A 23125-nucleotide genomic window follows, 5' to 3' on the forward strand; every position below is an offset into this window, starting at 1 on the left:
AGGTCAGTATTTAGTGTTTCTCGGTGGGCAATGGCTAGTCTTCCAGTTTTGCCTACAGCTCTGCTGGCACATTAGTTTTATTATCTCTAGGTTATCTCATCTTAGATATACGTGAAATCGAAAATCCCGTTTGTCTTATTCCTAATCTTTCCAAGAAAGAGATATTCAATGTTTCTAGGAAACGGTTTTAACGATTTAATTCATATTTCATAAATAAGTAGTTCATTAATAACCCTAACAGTACACCACTATTCATTTCTCACAAAAAAAAGAAAAAAAAGAAAGAAAGAAAAAAGAAAAAAAACAAGAAGTGTAATTTAGTAAGAAAATTGAGCATTTCTCTGAGAACTATCTCTAAAAGTTAGTTCATATTTCGAAAGTTATATTTCGTTAACTTTGCCATATGTCTTAATTATATTCCATCGGTGAGTTTTAATTGGATCATATTTTCGAAATAATTCGTTCACATTACACATATATTACATTAACCATACAGAATATTATGGTTCAGCATTCAGTTTTAAAAATTGGAGGGGATAAAATTAGCACAATGGCTCGTAATTTATTATTATTATTATTATTTCGAAACGAATGTTTAATTTTCAGATCAAGATGCAGACACACTTTCTCAAATTTGTATCTAGAAGATATCCATATCTGAACATTTTGAATCATTTCTTATTAAGTTTCATAAATACTAATATATATATATATATATATATATATATATATATATATATATATATATATATATATATATAGGGCCGGATCCAGGATTTTCTGAGGGGGGTGCACCAATAACTATCAGTACATTTGAATCAAATTTAATTTTTTTTAAATACCTTTAGACATCTGTGATGTGTATGATGAATTGACTTAAACTATTGTGTTTAGCAAAACTCCGCTTTCTTTTAAATCCGAAACGGAAACATGACATGAAAATTTAGGAAAGTATTGCTACTTTTACTGTCATATTCTCACTTTAGATACTGTATATTCAGAACGGAGTGGGGTGCACGTGCTCCGGTGCACCACTCTAAATCCGGCCCTGTATATATATGTATATATATCAAATGTATATCAAATCATTACCAGAGTAGTGATTCGGATTCAGCTTTATTGTTAGACTCTGTTCTATTGTTGATGTTTGTTAAAATTTAGTGTCCCTTTTTACCACCGAGGTTGTATGAGACATAAAAGCTACAGTTTAGGGTGGAAACCGAATCACCATAATGCATTCAAATTTCAACAAGACTCTCCCATCGGGACTCGAACCGAAACTCTGTATGCCAAAGGTGCGCGAGTTAGCCACTAAATTAGCGTACTATGCAATTTTAATTTTACATAAGGACTAAAACAAACTCAACAGCACAATGTATATGTAAATATATGTAAATACGTTGCAGTAGACTGATAGTTTTACTTCTAATTACATCTTAACATCATAAACAAATATCAGTAGGAATAACAACGGTTACAGAGTAGAACCTTGTGGAACTCCCAATTTCATACGAAGAAATTATAATTCCATTAAGTGAATTCATGTTCTTCTTAACTGTCTCTACGTATTTGTCTGTACTTTTTATTCTTTCTTTAAAAATAAATGTTTATAACATTGTGGCACAAATACTTCCACTACGTTCCTTTGTTATGCATATGTGTTCTATTCTATACGAGCCAGCCTTCATTTTAGTTGTTGTAGACATCCAGCAACATAAATATACTTTCCACACATGACATGGCCATACTCTTTAACACACCGATAATGTCATTGTAACTGAATTTATGTGATTTAAATCGTTGAATTTCGCTGCGATGTGTGCGACTCATCTACGTAATAATACAAGTCCCGTTCAACTGGCTTAACCAATAATAAATTTTGATAGTTATCAGGATCGCGTGATAGAAAAGAGAAAAAAATGTATTAGTCTTCCAGTTAAAAAAATACAACTTATACATATACATATACATACATATATATGTATATAAAATAAAGGAAAAAATACTGTATATACATATAAAATTCACTTAAGTTCTACAAGTGGTACTTAACACGATACAAGTTTCGTCAATTGGTTTTATCTCCAACCGCATCTAAGTAAGTTCATCTTTATTGTTAGCTCATTTGAACTAATTATGGAAACAAGTATTGGGAGAACGGAAATCGGTAGAATAGTAGCGTGCTTCTCTCATTTTCTTATTAAGGTTCTGGGTGTAGTTCTTAAAAGCTGTTGAAACAGTTGGCCAGGTCAAGCTAAAATTGGTAATTTGCATGAAAGGAATATGATAAAAGGGAAAGGGAGTTATATATATATATATATATATATATATATATATATATATATATATATATATATATATATATATATATATAGGGTGTTTCAAAACAACACCAACATTTAGGAGATGATTCCTGACACCAAGATAAGGCAAAAACTGTAGACCAATCTGGGTGCAGAAATCCGTAATTTCGGAGTTATAGGTATCGAAAACATGAAAAAAAAAATGAACTTTCAACAGCTCCAATACTATGAGACCTATCGTAGTCGGGTCAAGACTTCACTTAGGAACTAGTATGTGCCCTATCCAAATATCCATGTTTCAGAATCCTGCGGTACTTCCGCAACAATTTATATAGAGGTAGTTGGTGGGTACTTTAAATTATATGGCCGTAGCCAAACTCTCTCTTTAAAAATTGTAGCGTGAATACCTCAGCATTCTGAAAAAAGTATTTTGGGATAGCGCACATATTACGAGTAGTTCCTAAGTAAAGTCTTGACCCGACTACGTAGGTCACATAGTATTGGAGCTATGGACCTTTAAATTTTATTTTTCATGTTGTCGGCAGCCTATAACGTCGAAATGACGGATTTCTGCACACAGGTTAGTCTATACTTTTTTTGTCTTATCTTGTTGTCAGAAATCATCTCCTAAACGTTGTCGGTGTTGTTTTGAAATATCTTGTATGTTTATCTATGTCTAATCTAATTGGGGAAACTTTAACTTATATTGCGTACTTTGTTGGGAAATCGCGCTTGGAATTAATATATATATAAGATTAAGGGCGGAGGGCGCTACAAGTGCGAAATGACGGATTTGAGCACCCATGTTTATCTATTACTTCTCAATTTGTTTCCGTGTGAGAAATCATTTTCCAAAGTTTGTTGGTGTTTTCTTTCAAAACCCTGATTTATTTACAAGTAGTATTTGTGTCACTGTTAGGAAAATACGAACAATAACAGATACATCTGTACATAAATAACTATTTCTTCTAGCAAAATATAAACCATCAGTTATTACTGGGAACAAACGACACACACACACACACACACATATATATATATATATATATATATATATATATATATATATATATATATATATATATATATATATATATATATATATATATATATATATATATATATATATATATATATATATATATATATATATATATATATATATATAGGGTGTTTCAGATAAAACGTCCAGTGCTTATAAATCCGAAACGGCTGAGAATAAAAAGATGAAACAAAAACTGAGATAGGAAAATGTGATAGGGTGCATCACATGCTGTTGTTCTGGTGACTCCCAGGGCCCTACTTCAAGGGGGCCCAGGGGCCAACTTCTAATTTTCAAATAGGAACATGTATTGAATCATACCTCATTCAATAGTACTTGAAAAACGAAACAACTTTTGTAGGAAACAATTTTCGATTTGGGCCACCGTTTATAAATGGCCGCAAAAAGTGGGTCCTATATCAGATAAAACGTCCAGTGGTTATAAATCCGAAATGGCTGAGAATAAAAAGATGAAAAAAAAACTGAGATAGGAAAATGTCATAGGGCACATCACATGGTGTTGTTGTGGAGACCCCCAGGGCCCTCCTTCAAGGGGGCCCAGGGGCTAACTTCAAATTTTCAAATGGGAACACGTATTGAATCATACTTCATTCAATAGTACTTGAAAAACGAAACAACTTTAGTAGCAAAAAATTTTCGATTTGGGCCACCGTTTTCAAAATGGCCGCAAAAAGTTGGTTCTGTATCAGATAAAACGTCCAGTGCTGATAGGCCTAAATCAGAAACGGCTGATAATAGAGAGATGAAACAAAAACTGAGATAGAAACGATGATAAAGCATATCAAGTGGTGTTGTTGTGGTGACCCTCAGGAAACACAGTGAAGGGGGCCTAGGTGCCAACTTCAAACTGATACAGGACTTTTTGCGGCCATTTTGAAAACGGTGCCCCAAATCAAAAATTGTTTCCTACAAAAGTTGTTTCGTATTTCAAGGACTATTGAATGAGGTATGATTCAATACATGTTCCCATTTGAAAATTTGAAGTTGGCACCTGGGCTCCCTTGAAGGAGGGCCCTGTGGGTCACCACGACAACACCATGTGATGCGCCCTATGACATTTTCCTATCTCAGTTTTTGTTTTGTCTTTTTATTCTCAGCCATTTCGGATTTATAAGCACTGGACGTTTTATCTGATATAGGACCCACTTTTTGCGGCCATTTTGAAAACGGTGCCCCAAATCAAAAATTGTTTCCTACAAAAGTTGTTTCGTATTTCAAGGACTATTGAATGAGGTATGATTCAATACATGTTCCCATTTGAAAATTTGAAGTTGGCCCCTGGGCTTCCTTGAAGGAGGGCCCTGGGGATCACCACAACAACACCATGTGATGCGCCCTATGGCATTTTCCTATCTCAGTTTTTGTTTCATCTTTTTATTCTCAGCCGTTTCGGATTTATAAGCACTGGACGTTTTATCTGAAACACCCTGTATATATATATATATATATATATATATATATATATATATATATATATATATATATATATATATATATATATATATATATATATATATATATTTAATTTTCTCGAAATTTTTCAGTTTTATGTCCCAAGGTTATGCCCTTTTAGGTTAAGGTAGGTAGATGATTAAGACAGTTGAATGATGATGGAAGAATTTCGTAGAATGATAATGTGGGAGGAAAGGGAGTACCCTGAGAAAACCCACAGGCACGGTATTGTCCACCACAAACTTACTTGGTCGGGAATCTAACCAGGGATCTCATACACCAGAGGGAAATGCTCTACCACTGAGCTACCGTGCCCCCTTTTAATTTTCTCGAAAGCTACTTGTGAGAATATATAATTTTGTTCAGCTCGTTGTGATTTATTGACTGATACATGTCTTATATTAAGACAATATTTTAGTTAAACAGTAATTAAAATTTAAGAATTAATGACAATTTTAGGCTACATTTCATAAACCAATGACAATTTTAGGCTATATTTCATAAATCAGTGACAATTTTAGGGTATATTTCATAAACCAATGACATTTTAGGCTATATTTCATAAACCAACGACAATTTTAGGCTATATTTCATAAACTGATGACAATTTCAGGCTATATTTCATAAATCAATGACAATTTTAGGTTGTATTTCATAAATCAATGACAATTTTAGGCTATATTTCATAAACTGATGACAATTTCAGGCTATATTTCATAAACCAATAACAATTTTAGGCTATATTTCATAAACAAATGACAATTTTAGGCTATATTTCATAAACTATACTTACGCAATAAGGTCTTGCTAGTGTCATATAATGAAGAGTTTAATGAAGGTATATTTCAGAATCAATATTACCTCAACAAATTGCATGGTTCTCGTATAGCATATTTTTCCTTCTAAATTTACAAATTAATTGGTTTCCATTTTTTCGAAAACTACGCATGAGGTTTTCACATTCACATATATTACTATTTAGCTTAATGAAATCTATCAATTGGTACATATATTGTCTTTGGACAAATTTCTTTCGTCAAACACTAATGATGTTATATATATATCTGCTTATTTTTATTTTCTTGTTTTCTTATCAATAAAATTACACTAATTTTAGAGCAATAATTTCCAACGAACTTAAAAAAAAGTTCCTTACTGAATTCTGTAAGCCTCTCTCTCTCTCTCTCTGTGTGTGTGTGTGTGTGTGTGTTATTTGCAAATTTTTAAGTTTTGAGCTCTCCATTCGATAAAGCATCAAAAACTATCTCAAAGAAGTGATGGAGTTTTTCGCGTCACTCTTACCGTTTAAGAGATATTGGCTAAAAAATGTAAGTTCGAGTTTCGGGAGGTTTAAAGAGCTATATTTCGGGAACCATAAGTCATAGAGAGATTATATTTTGCTAAATTTTCCCTCCCTAAATTTTGAGCCTTCTGTTTTGAGCATGTGTCTTCGTAAAACAACACATCGTAGAGTGTTTTAACAGAACTCTTAAACAAAACATGTTGAGGAAAAATTAGTACTCAAGGAAATAATAAATGGATGGCTATATTACAAGAATTATTTAATGAGTTTAATAATAAAGTACATAGAACAATTGTACTTATTAATAAGAAAAAAATATTTTTAAAACGTTCGTTCTGGCAATGGTCTCGGAGCATTCTCAACTGGTTAATCCATGAATTACGATCTACTGATGGATTCTGAAGGAGTTGAGTAGCCTGCATATATGGTTGATGTGGGTAAGAAGCTCTTGTACGAGGCACGAGCAATAAATGTCTTTCAAATTCCTAATTTGGCTTTTTTTTTTAATTTTTGGACATGTGATAAGGAAACTTGCTGGAAAACTTTGTACTATGATGTTCAGATTTCATAGCTAACCTTAAAATTTATTTACGTATAACTACAATGCAAAAAAATAAAGAAACTACTTTTAGACACAGTAGGACACTTCACACATTACCAACACTCTTTGAGCACCACCAGATTACACACATTCACCCCTTTTAGATACTGTTTTCCAAGTATGTCACAGATGTATCTACGAAATGTCTCATCAGTTTGTTTTTGAACTGTTTGCAGAGAAGTGTTTGAAATATGTCATACTACTACTAGTTTTTTTTTTTTTTTTTTTTTTTTTTTTTGAGAATTAACGCTTTTGGAGACGCAAAGCACACTTTATAAACACTATTTCATCAATTTTCTCCTCAACATCTGTACAAAAGTGTTTAAATGGTGTTTTTTTTTTTAATTTATTTTTTACAGTGTAGAATGAATAGATGTATTTATCAAGAAGTAAGACATCAAAATAACATCCTTGAGCAGAAATATATATTTCTCTCGCGATGTTGGGTCCCGATCAGTGATAATGCCATCTTTACTTTTTTTTTTTTTTTTTTTTTTTGGAAGAGGGCAAGCAGTGGGGCAGAAAGACTTTTAGGGGCAGCTTTTCTTTAATACCAAAAACCACAGTTTTATAGTACTGCTCTACACGACAATACAGCATATCTGGAGGGGAGAAGGAGGTGCTTGTTTCCATTGCCTGCTCTGGCGTCATCACTGATTCCAATAATTCAATATCGGGAACTGAACCCGGAACCATGTACACGTGTGAAACATTTCGCAATGTGCTTTCTTTTAATTCCTTTATAGATCCCATTTTTATACCTATTTTGCAGATTCATAATGCATGTATGTATGTGTGTGTTAGTTTATATGCGTTTGCAAATCAGATAAAAGAAAAATAACAGATAAAGGCAATGCGGTAGTATTTGGAGCTTATCAGAACCATCTTTTCCAAGCAATCACCAGTTACAGTAGCTAGCTAAGGCAGTTGAAGAAAAAGATATAAAGAAGATACGTATATACTATGTACGGAGTAAGAGAGTTGAGTGAAGTGAATTGGTAAGAAGAGGGGAGAGAGATCAAAAAGACCCACAGGAGGTCCGTACAAGAAGCACGCTACTGGTGCTACGCATGCCAACACGCATGCATGTCTATCTTTAAGAAGCACGCACACACACCTCATACAAGGAAGGATATATATACATACAGAGGGCACGAAAGGGTTATGATCACCAATACACATACACATAAAAGAGAAAGTTCCTCATTTCTTTTTCACGATTTCTTTCTGTCTTTCGCTGAGTGACCTACAGACATATAAAGAAGATCAGAGAATGAATTAATGGTACCCAAGAAATAAAGCCAGTATTATAGTTGTGTAGAAGCAAGCCTGGAGACTTCTGTTTCTTGGTTGGTTTGGTTAGATTTTAATACCCCTTTTTAGCATCATGGCTATATGTTGTTACTCTGTGAAGATTAGTCACAATGTCAACTAAGAACCGACGTCTGATCGTTGGTTCTTGATCTAACCTACCTAAATATCACAGAATATTGCGAGAAATAGAAACAAAGTGAAGCGAAGAGAAGGTAAAACTGGTAATTGAGTGAACAAGTTTTAATTAAATTAATTGTCCTCACAATAACGAACGTAAGAGCTGTGTTTGATTACGTGCGGTTTGCCACAACTCGATTTTGGTGTTGTTTGCCACAGTATTTTCATTGTGAACTTATAAGATCTCATAATTATGAAGATTGACACAGAAGCGAAGGGTTGCAAGTTGAGTTGTTGATCGTTGTTAGTTTTTATTCCCTTTCAGTACCCACGTTATATGAGACATGGTCCTACAGCTTAACTTGGGACCTGAATCACATGAGCTCCTCTCAGAAATCAAGCCCAGGTCTCCCCCGCCGGAGGCGAGTAGGGTAACCGATAGTCACAGGTAATCGCGAGACACTTACACTTTTCGGGACGAGACAGCCTTAAATTTTGTCTCATTGGCAACGTTATTTATTTATTGTAAAAACACAACAGGCATTCTGCCCATTTACAGTGTTTGTTTATACGTACGTATATACGGTGAACGATATTATTATTTTTTTTACAGGAAAAATACAGAAGTTTTTACTGTTTTACTAACTCAGCTTATCAGGTTACAAAATATATTTCTAATCACTCTTTCAGACATTTTGAATATATCTATCACTTTACACTTTTCTTCATTATTGTAGTAAGAGCTCATTCTCCGTAAGATGGATTTATATCGGATGTCGGTACGTGCTTTCTTACAGTATAGGATACTACTATTGTTTAACTTCGCTTTAGACGTTGGAACTTGCAGAAAGATATTAGAAGTTAGTTCTGTGCAATCGATTTATTATTTTATACAGAAAAAAACTAAATCATTATCAAACCTGCGTTGCTCTAATGTCAGGTTTATTAGTTATAGGTATGACATATACGAGAGGTACAATCCAGTTTATATATATATATATATATATATATATATATATATATATATATATATATATATATATATATATAGGCGTATTCAAGGGGGTTATAGGTTCTATAGCCCCCCCTTGACGCTCAGGTATACAGTGGATAAAATGGGCTTCAATCCTGCTTTACACTGGATAAAACTGCAAACTATGGTTTAGTCCCTCCCTTGATCATATGCTGGATCCGCCACTGTATATATCTACATCTCTCTCTCTCTCTGTCTCTCTCTCTCTCTCTCTCGCTCTATATATATATATATATATATATATATATTTCAGAAACTTGCACTATACTTTTTCAATCATTTCGATATATTTTGCATTACGAGGAGTCGGAGTCCAAATAACAAAGGTGTATTCCAGTTGGGGTCTTATATAGGAAGATTCTTATATGCAAGAATGTACTCAAAAACGAAATTAAACATTACCACAAGATCCTCTGAAAGCTACTCCCAATTCTCAAAAGTAAGGAATCATAGTACCCCCTAGCAAAATCTAGTTATGTCAATGTTAGTCACCCATTCATGATTCGTTGACATTCACTATTCATTCAGTTTATAAATAATCCCTTATAGAAATACAGTGGATATACCTACAAAAACTACCGCATTCTGCGTGTTGTAGGTAATGAAAATATGGTGACTTCCGGTTTGACTTATATTGCCCTCATTGTCAACCTTTTGTGTGTGTGTGTGTGTGTGTGAGTGTAGATTGTCTGAAAATCAAAATTCCATTCTGATAGTCTTCCCGGATCCGGAATAAGTATGTGCTATATTATAATCGTATGCAAATACATCTACCTGCCGTAATAGCAGCCTAATTAAACACATTTGTATGACTGTGAATATATATGTGCGTGTGTGTGTGTGTGTGTAAAAGATAAAAAGGTGTGAAAGTTCCAAGAAGTGGATAATCTTCTAATGAACACTGTTTAACTAGCGACAAATGGAACAGGCGGCATAATAACTAACTAAACTCATTAAAAAGAAGAAGAAGACGGGACATGCGTGTCGTCTTATTGCGTGTCATAAAACAATTCAGACATTTTTTCTCTTTTTCTCGTTTCATTTTTCTGCAACTCAAATAACAAAGAAAAGGAATATAGGCCTATACAGATAAGTGAGTAAAATAAGCAAATTTTATGAAAGTCGATTTTGTATGCTGATTTAAATATTCGACAATCCTGAAACTAAGTTGCCTGGCGTTATATAGTCGAGAAAAAAAATCTACAACATAGCCCAGACGTCTTTAAGGTGGAATATGTGATATATAGGGTAAGGTCAGTGCATCGAGTCTCGTCGCCGATGCTTCTGGCCTTTTACATAGTTTTGCGTCAATATTGTAATTGATCGCATAGGGAGACAGGCGCATAGGGACCCAGAAACTTTTATTGAAAGAAGTTCAAGTTTTGGAGGAGGGATACTACAAGCCACTACAAGTCCAATACTACAAGCCACTACGACTTTGTAGTATTGAACAGGTATTATTCTGCACCCGAAAAGACGGTCTAATCGTCATCAGAGGTATTTTGCCATTATTTGGGATCACTTGCCGCAACTAAGAAGTTTCAATGCTCCTCGGTCTTTCGCTAAACTCTTTGTCTTCATTTACGATTTTTCTATTTTGATATCGTTCCTTCCTCCCCTTCTCTTTCTCCTTGTTCGTTGTAGTCTCCTTCGCCCTCCCCTTCTCTTTCTTACCACCGTACCCTCTACATGTTCTTCATGATAGTTCCTTCTTATTCAATGTCCCAACCAATTTCTCTTCATCTTCTTAATAATATCTAAAATTGCTCTTTTCTTCCCCATTATTTTCTAGACTTTCTTATTAGCTTTCCGCTCGACCCAACTAATTCTTTCCATTTTTCTCCATACCCACATTCAGAAAACTTCTAGTAGTTTTTCATCACTTTTGCGTACAATCCATGTTTCTGACCTATTCAGTACAATGCTTCATACGAAGGATTTTATGAGTTTTTTTTTCTCAACTCTGTTCAAAGTCCCACAAAATAGTATTTTCTTCCTCAAGTAATTGTGAAACACTTCCACCTATATTTTCATTTAAAAAAATGATAGAACTAGATTGTTTTGAAGTGAAAGATCAAATTTTCATTCTACATCAATCATTTACCTATTAAATAAGAATTGATTGATTGATTTTGAGTTTAACGTTCCTTTCAGCAGCGAGGCTATATGAGACGGGACCTGCTGATTAACGTGGAATCCGGAACCACATCTGCCGGGAATGCTGTTAAACAAGAATAGTTTTATTCAGTGTAGTATACAAATGTATGTTGAATTCGGAAGTTTTTCGGGGAAGGGGGAGGAGGAGGAGGGAGCAGTGGTCGAAGTGAGACATTTTTGTTATCTTTTTCCTATTTTTTGTTTTTAAAATGAGGTATTTTCAAAGAAGTTAATCTAGTTTATATTTTGAAAATGAAAAATTGTACTCCCCTCCAAAAAAAGAATTTTCCTATGTATCTGGCAAGATGTCCAAAAATGTCTTAAAAGTGTGAATCAGAGGGGGTCGGAGGTTAAGTGAGTCAAGATTTGTGAGTGGGTCAATAGGATGTGACTGCAATTCACCACCTACTTTGACCCACTCTTACAAACCGACCCGCTCTACTCAGAGCATTATAGATAGCATCTTCTTTCTGAACATGAATTTGTCTACGTTTTACTTTCAAGACCTTCATTTTTCTTCGTTTTTCATCTGTTTTTATTTATTTACCTGAGATAAGTAGTCTTATATGTAAGTGAAAAAAGAACTTCAGGCACCTTTGAATATTGATATTTGTTATTGTAGTAATAGGAATACTGCTTTTTTCTTTATGTTGGCTTACTTTACCTTGATTCAAATTGAAACTCCAATTACTGATAATTTCACAGACTTTTAAAAATACTATCGTAAGCTCTTTAGTCAGTGGTGAGAATGGAGTAGATCATGGGTCAGAGTTGATGACGATGGGTTTTGGTGAGTGGTGGATCAGAGTGAGTCATGGTGGATGATGGGCCAGTAGGTCACGGGTCAAGTGACCCACTCCATCTCTGGTGTAAATACCTATCATCCCCAGTTGTGCAAATAGAGTCGGTGACGTGTATTTCAATTTTTGAATATGTTCAAAAAGTCGTTTTTTAAAACTCAAAAACACATCAAAAGTTTAGGTACATTTTCAACACTCTTTTTGATATGTTAACCACTGTTCAAAAGTAGTTTCTAAAATGTCGTTTCTTCATTCCACCATTTCATCATCATTGTCCTTTATCCTTGGTGCATAATCGAGAATTATAAACTAGAAGTTTCATTTCGTACATATTGTTTTTCGTTAAACGCTGATTATATTGCACATTTGCTTTTATTTTCACACAAAAAATGTAAAGACCGAACCTGGCTCCGAAATCTTTAAACTTTAAAAAAAAAGTAATATAATAGGTCTATATGCTGTCTGATTTAATAACACACTCATGCTTCTACCACAACCATGCAAACAATATGATAATATAATGTAAGTTTCCGTGAGAACTTTTTGTTTGTCCCTTCTAGTGTTGTAAATAGAAAAAAAACGGTTCGTATTTTTTCAGAAATCTACGTTTTTTTTAGAAAAAAAACATTGCCTCTCGTTTTTTTTCTAAATTTCGTTTTTTTTCAAATAGTCATTTGTAATGCATCTTCCGTCAGTTTAAGAATGAAATATTTTTATGTAGGTGTAATCACCGTAAAATGCAACATAAATTAAACGCTAGATACTGATACGCTAAAAATATTTTACAATTTATATGAATACCATACCTATTAACAATTCGGGTTTCAGCAGTTTTCATCAATATCAACTAAGAAATAAAAGTAGAAATGAAATGTTGTTTTTTCGTGAAAGCAGGCCCTTAATAAGCACGAAAATAATGTCACGAACAGTATAAAATTCCAATAACTTGTCTAAAGGTAAAAACTAATACTAATTTGCCTAACAGTATTTTTCTAAATGTCATATATAAATAATTTGTCGACTAGATATATGATATGCAGAGCCGGCTCTACCATATATGCAGTGGCGTATTTACGATTTTGTTTCGGGAGGGGCTTTGCTAACTTTCGGGGGAGCTTTGCCTGAAAATGTGAAAATTCTGCAAGATATTTCATATACTTTACTATAGTAAGTACGATTTCGAGGGGGGGCTTAAGCCCGGAAGCCCTCCTAAATACGCCACTATATATATGCAACACGTGCATTTGCGTGGAACGACAAGCTTGGATGGTCCGGCAAAATCTGTCATAAGTATATTATTTAAATTAAATATTTCTTGTTGGAAACAGACTTCATGATGATGGTAGTTACAATTACTAAGCTGACCTCCTCTTTGAATATTACATTCATAAATTATGTTTAGGTTGCATTAGTTTAAGGCCACATGGACAATGCTAAAGCAAATGGTCGAATAAATCCGAGCACAAATTGCTTGATTGTTGTCAAATGCAAGAATTCAATTCTCGAATAGTAGTGAATATCTGTTCCATTTAGTAAGTTATCACAGTTTTGATATGAAAGTAGTCTTGTTTTTGTCAGAAGCAAGTTCCTTATCATTGAAGATAGAAATAAGTTTCTTTTTTTAAATGTTAGAAGATGTAGAAGAAAAATCAAGAAATAAAGATAAAAGAGCTAGTTGCACTGGAATTGCAAACTGAAACATTGAGATTGAAGCTCGATAGTGAATTCTATAAAAAGGATTACCATCTTTCCTATGCAGGTGTGTTTGCTTTATCTTTCACTATCATAATAGATTAACATTTAAAGAAAAAAATAGATACAACAGGATTGCATTTTTAGTAAGTATTTAAGCCTTTCTGAGTGCGACTGCACTTACCCTCACCTTTGTTGTTCATGCTGGAGTAGCATACTTAAAATAATGACTTCTAAGATTTATTCTTTCTGGAGAAAGGGGGAGGCGGCAAATTATGCCATTGCACGAGGCGACAAATCGACTAGGATCTGAATATAGGATGATTCAATTTGAAGTAATGCAGGGTGTTTCAAAATTAAAATTAGGTTTTTGACACTTTGTAGTATCTATTACAATTAACTTACAATTTTAAATATTATATCAAATGAAAGAGCAACTCAAACAGTTTTGTACGCACGCATGTGCATACGTTGTTTCTTCTGGCTGCCGTTAGAAAGAGCAAGTAGCAAAGATGGAGACTAGAGAGAAGAAAGCTTTTTGTGTTTTAATAAAGACTGAACCTGTACAGTGCAACCGTCTGTGTGAAGAATATTAAGGAGACGCTTGCAACTACGTCTTTATTGTTTACAGTTGCTACAGGTCTAAAACCTAAACTACGGTTTACGTGCCAATTTCGCAAGTGAAATATTGCTGCATAACAATGAAGATTTTCTGGATCGTGTCGTCTACAGTGATAAATCGACTTTTCACCTAAGAGCTAATGTGAACACTCATAATGTTTGCATCTGGCCGTCAGCAAATCCTCAGGAGATGGTACAATTGAAACGAAACTCCCCTAAATTGAATGTGTTTTGTGCCATATGGCGGAAAGTTTATGGGCCTTTTTCGCCTATCGACTAGATGTGTGCCGTGTGATGAATGAATTTCACATTGAACACTTGTAGCAAAGACTGTTTGAGGTGCTCTTTTACTTCATGCATTGCTTATAATTGTTCGTAAAATGTAATAAGTATTACGAAGACTTAAAACCCCAAAATTTATTTTGAAACACCCTACATTTCTCACCAACAGTGTTGGAACTAAGATGTAAAAAGGAGAAAAAATTTTCCTTATAAAGTTATTGTTTACAACGATATTATTATTAGTCGAGACTATAACTACAACAACAACACGAGTTAGTAGTCAAAAAAATGTAATCAAGTGTATACTCGGTGGTCAAGGTGGCCAAAGTGGCACACACAGGTGTGTCACTTGTTTAATCCGCTCCAGTGTGGACACTACTTAAGATATCGGGATATTATTCTTGCAAAATGTGGTTGGACTATAGTTTATCATATTAATTTCTTTTTCTTCTGGTGTCGAATTTCACCCCAGTAAAAAATTCGAGAATTTTCTAATTTCGAATTTCCTTTACTTTTTTTCCCCTGTAGCTTCCTTCGTTGTAGAAAGACATCCTTAAGACTTCCCAGGTAGATACCTCTGATGGATACCTAACTGTTGACATCAATTGGACGGGCCTGCGCGTAGTGTTGCCAATTAGGGAATTTAAAATTCTCCTATATTTGGGCAAAAAATTAGAAATTTTTGTTTATAAATCCGTAGCTATACGTCCGAGTGCAAGTCAACTTACGCCAATCGAACATTTGTCCTTACTTAACAAACGAAAGTACAGATCGTTACATGGGGTAATTAGGGAACGCACGTAAAATTCGTATTTAGGTTCTAGCCCTTGATTTTTCTAGTTTTTCCTTGCCTTTCTCTTTACCGTAATATATTTTTGATAATTAGAAGCTTTGTTCCTTAAATAACGCCATAATACTTGTAGGATATATTAGTGGTGTACCAATGTTTAATTTAAGATAGTTTGCGTCTGTCTGGTTGCAGTGTTGCCAGCTACAGAATATTTTAATTCCAGATTTTAGGGGGAAATTTTGGAAAAATTATATGTTTTGACTCTATTATTTCCCTCTTGTTGGCTATATCGGAACAAACGTACCAGTATCTGGAGGTCTCGTGTTTGCTCTACACAACGCACTATAGAAAGTTTCAATAGGATAATTAGGGGAAGTACAGTTGAGGTTTACAGTGGACCTTGTTCTCTAATTGAAAAGATAACTGTGATTTTTTTTTAAGGTAGAATGAGATATTTGTTATTGACATGCTTACTTTATTAGATATGTCACAAAACTTGTAGGATATATTAGAGGAATACCAAAGCTTATTTTAAGATAGTTTGTGTGTGTCTGATAGTAGTGTTGCTAGCTACAAAAAAATTAATTCCAGATTTTAGGGGCAAATTTTGGGAAAAATTCCCTTTTTTATTTCTATTATTTCTTTCTTGTTGGCTACATTCTAACAAATGTACCAGTGTCTAACAGCCTCATCCTTAGCCTACACAGCGCACCATAAAAAGATTCACTAGAATAATTAGGGGAAGTACAGTTGAGGTTTACGGTGTATAATAAACCATGTTCTGGAAATTGTAAGAAAATCGTGAATTTCTGAGGTAGAATGAGAGTTGTTTTTTTAATTTCATGTTTACTTTGTTATATATCGCCATGATACTTGTAGGATATATTCTTCGAGTACTACGGTTTATTTTCAGATAGCTTTCGTCTGTCTGATGGCAGCGTTTCCAGCCAAAACAATTAATTCCCGCTATTAGGTGAAAAATTCGGAAAATTTCCCTTTTCCCCTCTATTATTACCCTCTTACTGGCTACATTTTTTTTTTTTATTGCTCAGACGCGCCTCTTCGGTTTCGGCACCTGAAGATTTAAACCGAAACGGGCTATCATCATTGCAATCTTCTTTCTTTATTTCATCATTCATTTTCCTTTTTTTTTTTTTAGAGCTGGGACAAGGACAAGGACAAGGACAAGGACAAGGACGAGGGCGAACCACAACACATTGAACAGAGAAAACAATCAAAACAAAACAAAATAAAATTTAAAGAAAAAAAAACAGCAAATCCTTACTACTAACTACTATTCTCGAATGATTATCAAGTCTTCTTTATCTAATCAAACTTATCTACTCTACGTTCTGTCTCAAGTCGAGCTTAACATTCATCCTATCATAAATATCATAATTCATTGCTTTTTGCCTATACTTATCTCATCCATGCAGTATTCCCTCTTCTTCTTTGTTTCATTTCGTTCAGGTTTCCCTGTATGATTAGGTTTTTCACCTTGTACATAATTTGATTCTCTCCTGTATGTTTTTTTATTAATTTACCACACTCTCCTACAAAATCACTAGACACACACTTCACTTATCACTATTAAGCACTGTCCACACTGGTATTTATAATATTGCACTAATACACTATCACACTCCTGTGTGTGAAACACATTTTAACGACTAATTCCACTACACGCATTACACTTGTTTCGTTCCTTTTGTGCATTCGTTAAATCTTGTCTATCTCATGTAGGATGATTTTGTTTTCGATATATGTTCCTCGGTTGTTTTACGCATGTCCACGGTCCCCAATACAACGGCTTGGGGTCCAGGACCCACTCGGAGCACTTAGTGCGGGCCCTGGTCAGTTGTGTCCCACCGCCGTGTGCACCGGAACCGAAAGCGGCGCGTACGCAACAAGATCGCGGACGGTCACTGTTTTCTTTTACCCGAGTTCATTTGTCTCATTTCTTAATTCTATGAGATATTAATGTGCTGTATATTAGAATGCACGATAACCCACCACCGAAACACGAAATTCACTCCGGCCCGACGCATCCGGAGTTCCAATCCGGTCTGTCCGGGGATGTGTCGAGCTCACTTTTACTCCCGCGCTTCCTTCCGGGGCATGCGGAATACCAGCAATCCTGGAGGAGGCCTCCGGTCCGAAAGGAACGCCCCATACACACGTTCTCACATTCAAACTAATTTATTCATATATCTATTAATTTCTTATTGGTTTCTGTTTGCTAGATTCCTTTCTTCATATTGTTTTTTGCTGCGTTCGGAAAATTCAGCCGTAATTCTGTTCAACACTTTAAAGTCTTCCTCTTCGCTAATAATATCCTCTAATCTTCCTGTTCTTATATTGTTCCTCTCGTTCATTCGGTCTTCTAGTAGGGGACACCACATTATATAGTGTTCCGGAGTTCCAAACTCACCACAACCACAGTTCCCTTCTTCTTTTAAGCCAAACCTTTGAAAATATTGGCCATAGGGCCCATGTCCCGTGAGGAAGTGGACAAGGCCTGCAGATGGTTCAAAATGGTTCCATTTTAGTCTTTCATTTATGTTTGAAATTAATTTATGTGTTCTTCTTGCCTTCTCTGAGTTATTCCAGTCTTGTTGCCACTTTTCTAATATTACTTGCTCTATGTCTTGTATGTTATCTATTTCTTTCCCTATTAGGTCCTGTACCCTACTTTTGTTTCCTTTTTTAAACCAATACATTGCCGCCCGTTGGATTATTAATAAATGCATTGGTTTTAACCCCAACAATACAGCTAGTGCATTGTGGGGAGTAGTACCAAATGCCCCGCTTAGTCTGATCATTATGTTTCTTTGCGGTCTTTCTATTTTCAGTTTTAGTGCATTGTTTTCTAACAACCTGTGAGCCCAAACGCTGGCAGCATAATTCATAGTTGCCCCTAAAATTGAGTCGTGGTATATTTTTATTATTTTTCGTGGAAGCTTATATTTATTACTTGCTATATTTATTAGTTTATTGGTAACTTTCTGTCCTTTATCACTAATGTAATTTATGTGATGGCCAAAGTTTAGTTTATCATCTACCTGAATGCCAAGATATTTGAATTCGCTTACTCTTTTTATTTTTTCTTCTCCAATTTTGATGGTTGGGTCCCTTGCCAGTTTTGTTCCGAAAATCATATATTTGGTTTTTTTCTTGGATAATTTTAGTTTACTTTCTGAACTCCAATCTTGCAATATTCTTATTATTTCTTTTGAGTTTTCTTCTATTTCCCTTCTTGTGTTTGCTGATGTTATTACTGCTAGGTCATCTGCAAAGGCTATTACTCTATCTACGCATTTATTTTTGTTTAATGCTTCCAAGCATGGCTGGAATTCAATGTCCCACATCAATGGACCTAGAATAGATCCCTGTGGGCATCCTTTTTGTGTATTAATGCTAATATCCCCATTCTCTTCTTTTATTATTATTTTTCTGTCTTGAAAATAATCTTTTATTGTGTTTACTAGGTATTCTGGTATTTTTAGCTCTTTTAGTCTTCGTACCAGCGAGGGGATCCACAGATTGTCGAAAGCCCCTTCTATATCTACAAACAAGGTTAATACGTACTTTTCTGCGCTCCTGCGATCCAAAATGTTGTCCACAAAAGCATTTAGAGCGTCCTCGGTTGATTTGCCCCTCCTAAAGCCGTATTGCAAGTTATCTCTTTCAATATTCCTATATTTGTGTAGTCTGGAAACTATTGTTTTTTCATAAATTTTGGAAATATTCCGAAGGAGGCATATTGGTCTGTAGGAGCTTACATCTGTTGGGTCCCTATCTTCACTTTTCATTAATATTATTAATTTTGATTCCTTCCAAGAAAGCGGAAATTTCCTCTTCCTTAGTAGAGTATTGCATAATTTAGTTAGATAAGGTATCCATATTTCTTTCTTCTTTTTATAAATTTCATTTTTTATTCCGTCTAATCCAGGGGCTTTTCCTGATTTCAATTTCTTTATTATTTGTTCGATTTCCTCATTTGTTACTAGGTCTATTTCGTCTTCATTTTCTTTTCTGATAATTTGGTTATAGTCTTCTCTTAGTTTTCGTTGTTGATCTGTTTCTTCATTTACGTCATCTCTTGGAAAGAATTTATTTGACAGTTTAAGCATAGTTTCTTCTCTTGTTTTCGTATATGAATTATCATTATTCTTTAATGTAGTTAGCGTTATGTTGTTAATTTTCTGCATGATTAGTTTGTAGGGAAGCCCCCATTGATCTAGTTCTATATTATTTTTTAGAAATAGTTCCCAACTCTTCTTTTTAGCAGCTAATAATTCCTCTGTATATTTTTGTTTCGCTATCCTATAATTTTCTAGTCTTCTTTCTTTAAGTATAGGAATTATTGTAGATTGGTAGCTTTTTCTTTTTGCTTTTGCTATCTTCTTTAGTCTTTCTAGTTTTGGGGACCAAAAGTCATTATATTTTTTCTTTGTCTTGACTTCTGGAATTGATTCGTCTAGGGATTTCTTTGTTTTATTTTCTATATCTGTTACCAATTTATCTAGGTCGTCGTAGTCATCAATTTGTGGTAAGCACAGGTTTTTCTCGAAAAGTTCCCAATCTATTTTTCTTATGTTATAATTCTCAACTTTTGTTCCAAGGGTAGTATCTTCAATGTTAAATGTTATTACTTCATGATCGCTTGTTGTTACATTGTCTTGAACTGTCCAGTTCACTATTTGTTCCTCTAATTGAATAGTACTTATAGTAACATCAATGAAGGACTTTCCTCTCGGGCCTGTGAATGTTGGTCTGTTACCTTTATTTATCACCCTTAAACCATTTTGTAGAACAAAATCTTCCAGGATTTCGCCTTTGTCATCTGTTATCGGTGAGCCCCACATACTTGATTTTGCGTTTGCATCTATTGTAATAATAAAATTAGTTCTTTGATTTTGCCAAATTATTGTTTGTATTTTCTGTATGAAATCATGTATATTTAAGCTGTATTGAAAGTAAGAATTTATCAGCCAAAAAGATTTGTTACCGAAGGTTACCTCCGTGCATACTGTCCATTCGTCACAATATTGCGCAATTTTTAGTACTTCAATGTTTTTATTCATGATTACTGTTATTGCTTTCGGATCGTTTCCCTCCTTTATTATTCTTGCTGTCGGCGGAAATGCTGTTAATTTGCTCTTGACAGTGTATGGTTCCTGTATGTTTACTATGTCTATTTCATTGATTTCAACAAATCTTCTTAATTCCATCGTGGCAATTTTTGATCTTTGGGCGTTGTTTTGCACTATTTTTAATTTTGTAAATTTATTATGCATATTTAGTATGGACCAATGCCTCCTTGCCGGACTTGCTGAAGTCGAAATATATTCGTCCATGAGCATTAACGAGTTGTTTGTACACATTTTCCAAATTCCAATAAATTCCCCGTCGTTCAAATGCTTCGTCGATTAAATCTACTAATTCCCATCCGTTCGCTGGTAAGTCATAAGTTCGTAATTCCATCCTGTCTACTTCCTCCAGAACGGGATATGTTATAGATCTACCCTTTTCATGAAGATCCCTTGTTATTTGCCTAAACGCCACTGTTAGTATTTGCTTATCTTCCAACTTGGCAAGCTTATATTGTCTTTCCATTTTTTCATAAAGTGGCCTTGGTTCTTTGAATATTGGAGATATTTCTGAAATATCTGTGGATGTTGTAATTGTTGAGTCTTGGAGTTTATCTTCTTTGGGTGGAAATAAGTATTTCTCTTCGCCTTGTGTGAACGAATTTTCCAATTTCGGTATTTCCAATTTTTCTTCCGATGTATGTTTCTTCTTTTGGTTTTTCTTCCTATTCTCCAATAATGTTGTAAATTCGCTCTGTATTTGTTTCACTGTATCTGGATCTTCTGTTTGTACATATTTGTTCTTTGTTGTTATATTCTCTTTTCTCTTCCTTTCTAAGAATGCTTCCAGTCTTATTCTGTCTCTTTTAACTTTGCTCGGGGTCTTACTGGCTACATTGAAACAAACGTACCACTACCTGAAAGCTTCCTCTTTGCTCTACAGAACGCACCATAAAAAGTTTCAATAGGATAATTAGAGAAGCTGTACCCCGGCATATTTGATTTTTTTTGCCTCTGAGGCGTAAAAAGTGTCAAAATTTCATGTGTATGACAGAATTTTTTTTCCCTCTTTGAATGGAAGCCAGCGACTTCAGGATTTCACTGTACCTTGTAAACACATCAAAGATTTGTTTAGGTGACTTGAACCCATATAGCAGCAGTGGTGCTAGATACAAAAAATTTTTGAAATTCGGTTAGGGAATTTTTTGTAAATTTTCACCCCTACATTTCCCTCAATAATTTCCCACCCGTTGGTAACACTGCAATGCAACTTACACCAAAAGATAGCCACATCCATTTTCTTAAAAACAAGGCCTTAACCATATCAATCGAATGAATAGTTTTTAAGCAATAAGTCAGTAACTGGAAATGTAGGAAAACGCCAAAAATGACCTGGGACCGAAAGGAATAATCACACAATTTTGCTCGTATAGGTTCAAAGAAACAAACGATTTGTAAGTTACGAGGGCTTCGACTCAAGTTCTGTTGATTATTTCAATAATCTGCAACATAAATCAATAAATAATAGTTGCCAGAAAAAAAACAGATTTTTGAAAAAAAACATGAAAAAGAACGATGTTTTTTATTGAAAAAAAACTTCACAGAAAAAAAACCGTTTTTTTACAACACTAGTCCCTTCTGTATGATCTTTCTCGAACCGTGAGTCATAGCACAAAGAAGCGTAGGTGCAGAAAAGCATGACCACGATTATTACTTCTTTTTTTAAAAACTCCTTAATTGCAGAGAAGCGCAACTCGCCAATTTCAAATAATTGTACATTATTCCGTCGTATATACATTAAATATTATTCACCGTATAGTTTTTATCGCTTAGCACGTGATTTACAACAGCAATATGTGTAGTAGCATTACGAATCACACCCGGCGGATTCGGAGCACATATACATTTAAATAAATAAATAACTACCGCGTACCACCACTCAAATGCTTGTTGTCTATGTACGCTCTCATATTTTGTTTGCTTGTGATAATTCTAGCGTGTATGTGTGTGTGTGTGTTCTGTGTATTATTAATACTAACTGCGATGTGACTAGTTGGTGCAGGAAACATATGATTATTGTGTATATATTGTCAACATGTATTATCCGTCAGAATAAGCTCTTCTGTTCTAGATATTTCTGCCAAGGTATGTGATTTATGATCCTATTTACATAAATACCTATGTAGGGTGATTAACAAAGCAATTTTCATGAACTGTAAACTTGAATTTGTGCAACCGTATAACATTGGATACACATGAAGTCATTCTCGTGTGTGGTGTTGTTTTGCAGGATGTAGTGGAGGAGGAAAAGGGGAAGAAGTTGCTGTTAAGTATACTATCAATAAAAAGAGTCATTTAAATGGTTTTGTTTAGTTACAAAAAATTCTGATGATTAATCTATTTCTCTTCAAGTGTTTCATATTTTGAAACAGTTTGTTTAACAAAAACTCCTTTTTAATATATTTAGTTTGTCTATGCGTGTGTTCATTCGAGAAACACAAAAT

Source organism: Thermobia domestica, chromosome 15, assembly GCF_964235325.1.
Source record: "Thermobia domestica chromosome 15, izTheDome1.hap1.1, whole genome shotgun sequence".
NCBI classification, from domain to species: domain Eukaryota; kingdom Metazoa; phylum Arthropoda; class Insecta; order Zygentoma; family Lepismatidae; genus Thermobia; species Thermobia domestica.